At 35.6% G+C, this 7,909-nt stretch overlaps 1 long non-coding RNA gene across 1 annotated transcript; it reads right to left on the bottom strand.

Moving 5' to 3' along the window:
- Nucleotides 1-1,081: 1,081 nt before the first annotated feature.
- On the bottom strand, nucleotides 1,082-6,980 carry LOC133515851 (uncharacterized). The gene is made up of 2 exons (XR_009799094.1): nucleotides 2,073-6,980; nucleotides 1,082-1,511 (listed from the first exon to the last, which is right to left on the bottom strand). It is a non-coding gene; the product is annotated as an uncharacterized LOC133515851 (long non-coding RNA).
- Between the last annotated feature and the right edge of the window lie 929 nt (nucleotides 6,981-7,909).

Below are 7,909 nucleotides of genomic sequence, written 5' to 3'. Positions count from 1 at the left end.
TCCTAAACTAACCATAAAAAAGGTGTTACGGGTGTTACGTAGGTGCTACATAACCATATGACCAGTAAGAAGGCTGGCCAAAGTTTTATTGCACCAATAGATATTTTCCATCCGCTGTTATCACATATTTCGGCGGTGGATGGTTGTGCTCTCCTCTCACATCGAAAATGGTGCCATCGGCGTTTAGTCTCACAGCAGATTTGCAGCTCAAACTGGATAATTTAGAGCAAACGTAACGTTTGCCATTTTTGTAATAGTATGTGAATCCGTTGAGTAGCAATAATTTTTTGCCGTTCGCTGTCGGGATGATTTTGTAACCTGAAATAGAGCACCATTTTGATTACAATTATCTACTTTATTTCTTTTGTGTTAGCTGCATCTGCAAGATCCTTGGATACATATTGTTCATATCATAACTAGACGTACTTCCTAACCTAGTGAAAAATATACAGAAACCTCGTCCGCCTGCTTTCGACAAAATTATTTATTTTATTATAATTTTCTATAACTACTGTACAATAAGAAAGACATAAGTACATTTAACTAACTTCAATATTTAATAATACCAAATTAAAATATCTACATTTATGTACTTCTGAGTTCAACACCTGTGCTAATATCCACTTTGGAGCAGTAGGATCTGTACTTGCTCCTCTTGTATTAATAGCCGTTGACCATTTATAATGTGCACTATACTTTCATGTATTTTCCGTTAGTGAGCACATATTTGGGAGGCGGATGATTATGCTCACCCCTCAACGACATTATAGCCCCGTGACCGTTCAAGTAGATACTGGCCTTGCACTTGATGGTCGAGAATTTGGAGCAATAGTAGCTATACTTGCTATTCTTGTGGTAGGTGTATCCGTTGTACATTATGAGCGGGGTGCCGCGATTGGAATATATTATTTTGTAACCTAGACCTGGAAAAAAAATTAACTGTTTGATGAATGATTGTTCATTCACTCTCATTTATTTCTATTTACTTTTTAAGTTTTTACTAGAAGAACACAAGATTATCACATACAATAATAACGACTAACTTTTACATTAAGGGAGTTGGGCAAATATTAAAAGACTGTTTCACATCCACACAAAACCAAATAGTTTTATTAAACTTAGGTACATCCCTGCATAGAATTATGGAATATTTCGATTTGTGTGATTCTAAAGAACAAATACGACTTTATTAATGACTATCGTTCCTCAAACATTAAGTTTAAAAGGAGATCATCTTTCTGAATTCTGATGTAGATCAAAAATTGGTTATCAGCTCATTTTCATATACAGGCCCGACTTGGTCACCATGTACCTAGGCGGTTCATGGTTGTGGTCTTCATGCAGCAACACAATCCTCCCTATCTCATCCAGCTTCACGAAGCACTTGCACTTCAAACTGGACAGCTTGGAGCAGTGATAGCGCTTATTTTTTTCCTTGTAAGAGTATGTGTGGCCGTGCAGCATGAGCAGGGTGGCGCCTCGTCCTGTAGCAATCATTTTGTAAGGAAGGCCTGAAACAAACATTGTTAAAATTGAATTATTCTTGTTTGTTGTTTCTTCGTAACTGAGGATCGTGACCAAAAAGAAAGTGTGTGTGTGACTCCATAGGGTTCAATATTTCTTAGAAGGTAGTAAAGTGTATTACGGTACAATACCATACATACCATAATAAGTGAAGGTGGAGTGATAATGCAGGTGTCCATAATGAAAAAATATATTATTTTATTATATAAATCTGGAATCTGGATTATATTACCTATAGTTTAATTTGACATTCGAGATACACGCTCGCCGTGCATTTGTTAAACTTGGTGAAAAAGTAGGAATTACCACTGTTTTTATAGTAATCAGATATCGTTACTTGTTTGGTATCGATGGTTTCTCCAGAAACGTCACTTTTGAGAGTGAAGGTCATATACAAACAAGTTGAGATCAAATACATCTACCAAATATACCTATTATTAGAATAAGACTCTTGGTTCAAACTAAAACCCATCCCGTAGAAGATTTAACATAGTTAGGGGCAACATGGTTATGCTGTCCCTTCACAGCCACTATTCTCCCAAACTCACATTCGAGATACACGCTCGCCTTGCATTTGCTAAACTTGGTGCAATAGTAGGAGTTAGCACTATTTTTATAGTAGGTGTAGCCGTTGGACAGTAGAAGAGGCCTGCCGCGCCGCGATTGGATGATTTCGTAGGGGTATTCTGAAATACAAACATTTTCATGCATTTTCATTTCTTATCATCACACACACATTTGTTATATGTTAACAGTGAACCATGAACTGTCAACGTCGTGCTTCTTTATACATGGCGTCAGATTGAGCTCACTTAATATAAGTGTTTTCATAGTTTTAAGTGATATTGTAATACCTCTGGAGTTACAGGCATCCATAGGCTACGGTGACTGCTTAACATCGGCGGGCCGTATGCTTGTGTGCCACCGGCGTGGTATAAAAAAAATCAAACTAAAGCTGTAGAACGAGTTATGGAGGCATATTCTAAACTTTTGACACAGACAGGTCATAGCCTAGCAAATTCAGATCAAATTAATCACCTTTTATTACAATCAGAATATGCCAGAAGATGGTATTATTCGTAAAGTTTGCATTATAATGAAATCATGATTTGAAACCAGATCCTGAATCCCGAACGGGACCTTGCAAAATGTATGATCGAACGTCGCGTACTGTGCGTTTAAGAGGAATTTCCTCCCGCGGACGCTTCGGCTGTGGAATGGAGGTTTTCCCGAGGGGCATGGGGTTCTTTAAAAAAGGAGTGTACAGGTTTTTTAAGGGTGGGCTACGCGCATATAATATATCTGGTTCAGGCGCAGGCGTTGCAGGCGTCTATAGCTACGGTGACTGCTTACCATCAGGCGGGCCGTATGCCTGTGTGTATAAAAATTCAGTTTTGACGATTTATTTATGAGTTACTTGGCAGTTTTTTCATAAATTCGTCCAGTGGCGCATAATAATTTTGTAGTCCTCCGGATTCCCCAACCCAACCTTTGGACTATGAGATATAGTTTTATATTACTTTCTTCTTTTGACTTCATCAGTTCATCACCTAAACGGGAAAAAGTGGCCACCATTTGCCGTTTGGGTGATGAAGCAAAAAATAAGCAAAATGAAATTAGACGACCTGTTTGGCCTAGTGGGTAGTAAGCTTGCCTATGAAGCCGATAGTCCCGGGTTCAAATCCTGGTAATGGCATTTATTCGTGTGATTAGCATGGATATTTATTCTATGTATTTAAGTATTTATAAGTATATATTTATTATATATATATCGATGTCTAAGTACCCACAACACAAGCCTTATTGAGCTAATCGTGGAACTTAGTCAATTTGTGTAATAATGTCCTATAATATTTATTTATTTAAAATTATGTGACAAAGACTAAAAGTAGAGGAATCAGTCGGACTAGAACATTAATATACTTACTCGTTCTGAATTATACAGTTATGAATTGGTTTATTAAAAAACACAATCCCCTTAATGAGGGCGCCACTGGACGGTCGGTGCAATCTTAAGCTATTTATAATGTAAAGATAAATAAAATAAAAAGTGAAATGCAACATTTAATCAAACTTCTTCACAGGCCATTCAACTTTACTTATATTAAATTAATGCTAACCCTACGACATACAGCATACAGAAATCGTAAGACAGTACACAATACAGAATCACCTTAATTATAACCGTAACTCTAGTCCACAATTCCATTAATGGGCCGAAATTTACTTGAATATTTTCTTTCAGTTCATTAATTCGCTTTTAGTAGGTATATAATACCACCTCCATACATCTAGCCACCTTAACTAGCATTAAATCTTATTTATTTTCTGCATTACTCATTTTGTATCATGGGCGTTTAGTATTTGAACATTTAGGATTTGCAGCAAGTTTTAGTATTTGGAAAAAATGATTAGCCGAAGTTGAAACGGGTGGCGAAGTGGAGGTAGTTTGGATATATTATATTTATACTTAAAAACCATTTTTACGCCGCTCTGTTTATTGTTAACTCAATGGATATCTATTCATAGGAAAAATTACTATTTTAATATTTTACTTGGGCGAAGTTGGGCACCAACGGTGAAGTAGGGTAGTCAGTTTTACCAACTCAAATTTTCAATGAATTGCAGCATTGATAACGGGATTTATATATAACGCGCCGTATTAAACCTTATTGTGGGTACTTGTAGTAGTAAAACACTTTATAACACAAACAAGAAAATTAAACAGGAAAAAATAATTTTCAAAATCGGTTCAGAAATGACGGAGTTATGGAGTAACAAACATAAAAAAAACACAACCGAATTGATAACCTCCTCCTTTTGAAATCTTGAAGTCGGTTAAAAAAACATACATCATTAACTAGTAGTACAAAGGCGAACCTAAAGCTTAATATTAAACTATAACCGTGCGCGTTTGTAGCAGTCTTTGGCGGACAAGAGATCAATACCTAACGAATTGTCCATCAGCACTCACATATCTAGGAGGGGGGTGGTTATGCACCCCCCTAAGCATACAAATAGCACCAGTAACTTCCTCTAGCTTAATCACAGATCTGCACGAAGTCGGTTTACCAGATTTCGAGCAATAGTACATTTGTTTATTAGATATATACTTAAACGTGTGGTTGTCGTACAAGAGGAGCTGGCCGCCGCGACGGGATGGTATCATCTTGTAATTGTAAGGCTTGATATCAACACCTAAAAAATTGATACAATTATACAAGTGTAGGTCGACGAAAATCTACAGAAAATATGGGGAGAGTGGGTGATCGGGGCACTAGATATTGAAATCATCCGGAGTACATTTTATTTATTCTTCTTTATTTTACTTACAACAAAGTGACAGACAGTTATAATATCTTACGAGTTCTGGGGGCATATTCTGAACTGTTGACACTGACAGATCATATCCATTAAAAATACAGACCAAACTTATCACATGTTGTTACAATCAGAATATGGTCAAGAAGAAGGTATTAAATATTTGTAAAGTTAGCATTGTCGAATAAGAAAGTTTTTATTGTTCACTGTGTACATATACATATAGATGATCTGTACAAAAAATGGTATCAACAGCTGCCCTTTGCGAACACACAATATAGTGTTTAACATTACTTAAAAACGAATAATACACTACATTAACTAAATTATTTTCATTTTGTTGCGACGTGCATCGTCAAAAAATTCTTTAAGATTGTAGTACATCTTCACAATCAGGCATTTTAATAATCTAATCAAATCATGATATATATACTTCGAATTGAAACCAAATCTTGAATAAACGAATACAGACATATTGATCTCTTTATGAGATACTTAGCAGTTTTCTCATAAACTATAATACAATCAAACTATAAATTAAAGATCCATAAAGAAAGTCTAAAAAACAGAATTTAATCAAACTTTATGTCTTCACAGAAAACTAATCAACTATACTTATTTTATTTATTTTAATTTATTCGGGATGCTTACTGCCTGAAATACATAGGTTAATAGACTTATCTACTAAATTACAAGCTTCCACATATATAATGCTAAATAACACAAATATGAAGGTCTCGAAATAGCCAAATACTACTTATATTAAACTAATATACCTTACGACAGTAAGACAGTACAGAATACAGAATGATCTTAAATTATAACCGCAAACCACCTAATTATAGTCCAAAAGCTCCCAATTATGATCCAAAATTAACTCGAATATTTTCGTTCAGTTCATTGAAGGGTTGGCAAAAATACGTGCCCTTACTTCGCATTTAGAAGGTATATAACTTCACCTTAACCAGCATTAAATCATTTTTCCACTATACATTTTGTACCATACTACTATACGAGTACTAATTGAATATTTAGGATTTGGAACGGCTTGCGAAGATAAGGATAAGTATTTAGATACATTATTTTTATATTTAAAAACTATTCTTCCGACACTCTGTTTTTTCATAACTCAATGGATATCTACTTGGTAAAATAATTATTTTAATATTTTACTTGGGCGAAGTTGGGCACCAACGGTGTAGTTAGCGTTCCCCACGGTAGACAGTTTTACCAACCCTTATGCTCAATGATTTGCAGCGTTGACATTGGCATTTGGGGTTTGTATAAATCGTAAATGTTATAATAAGGACTACACGAAAGTTAATATTAAACTGTAGGTCTGTAACCGTAGTCGTCCGTTGCCTTCTTTGGCGCCCAAGAGGTTAATGGTTAATACCTAATGTATTGTCCATCAGCACTGACATATCTAGGAGAGAGGTGGTTATACAACTCCCTAAGTATACATATTGCACCAGTTTTCTCATTTAGTCTAATCACAGATCTACACGAAGTCGGTAGACCAGATTTCGAGCAATAGTACATATGCGTTTTAGAAATATACGTCTGGTTGTTGTACATTAGGAGCTGGCCGCCGCGACGAGATGGAATCATTTCATAATTAAAAGGATTAATAAGGATACCTGAAGATTCCGTGTAGGTGCAGACGAAAACCAAAATAAAACATATTCGCAAAGCAAGAACATAATATTTCTTCGTCAACCATCCATTGAACGTTAAGCTACGTGTGTTATACAAATTATTTTATAGATGATAAAGATTCCTTTAAGACATTAGCTTGATCTTGATAGTATAATAAAAATTTAAGCAATAGAGTTTTCGTATTTTTATTTTGTGATTTAACCATACTAGTGTCCAGTAGAACTGACACAAGAGACCATCATGTTCTCGCTTGATTGTATTGTTTTACTTAATTCTAGTTTTGGACACTTAGAGACCTTATACACCACTAAGATTTTATTTTATTTTTAATATATTTTATATGTAAAGATACCTATACCTATTTTTAATGATTCTGACACTTAGTTACCTTAACATCTATAAGTCAATTTAAATTTAAGTTTGTAATTTACTTATTTATAGGTAGACATACTCCTTAAGAATATTATCGCGAACGCGAATGTGGCGCTATGCCGTCTTTAATTTAACATACAAGCACAAATGTTGTATTGTATCTCCCAATTTTTTTTGTATATTAATACAGCCTCGCTTAAAAGTCGTTGCTTACGGTGGCGTCGTTGATCGGGTCGCCACTTTCCCGGTTGAGGGAGGCGATGGCCGAGATACTGTGTAGAGGTGATTTATTTATTTAAAATTTAAATTTATTTATTTATATTTAAGTATGTAACTTTACTTTTGAGTGGCATTAACGTGAGACACTTCATTCGGTTCTATGGCTCAAATGATATATCGTACATAAGTTCTGAATAACTCATTGGTACAAGCGGTTTTGAATCCGCAACCCCCGGATTGAAAGTCGCACGCTCTTACCGCTAGGGTTTCAACACTGCGCTTATGAACGTAAAGCTACGTAAGTATGTCTTAAAATGCTGTTAATTTTTTTTTCCATAAACTAGAAGATAATACCTTTATTGCATAAGTATTACAATTAAAAATGTGTGCATCGATGCCAAATAAAAAAACACAAAACTAATTATTACTAATTAAACTTACACATGCTATAACTTTTTTTTTTTTTTTTTTTTTTTTTCTGTTACCCAGAGGAAGGGGACGACAATACCCACTAACATCCCCTACGGCGTCACCCTCTTTGCCGTTAGGGGAGCGTCATGGGATCGCTTGCGGCATTCTATCCGCGTAAAACGAAACTTTCGAGAAACTCCCCAAAATGCTGGCGACATTGCCCATCTGAATCGCCAGGCCTAACTTAGAAAGAGCCCGCCCTATAATAATAACGATTATATCCAGGAAGGAAAATGAGGACTACGTTTGCACGGAGAAGCGGTTGTACCACTATCCTCTAGCACGCTTATGGCTTTTAATACTTAAAGAATTTTCGAATCAGCAGTCACAAACCTAGGGGGAG

This window comes from Cydia pomonella, chromosome 3 (genome assembly GCF_033807575.1).
Source record: "Cydia pomonella isolate Wapato2018A chromosome 3, ilCydPomo1, whole genome shotgun sequence".
NCBI lineage: Eukaryota > Metazoa > Arthropoda > Insecta > Lepidoptera > Tortricidae > Cydia > Cydia pomonella.
The sequence above is the reverse complement of the archived record's forward strand: the minus strand, read 5'-3'. Positions and strand labels throughout refer to the sequence as shown.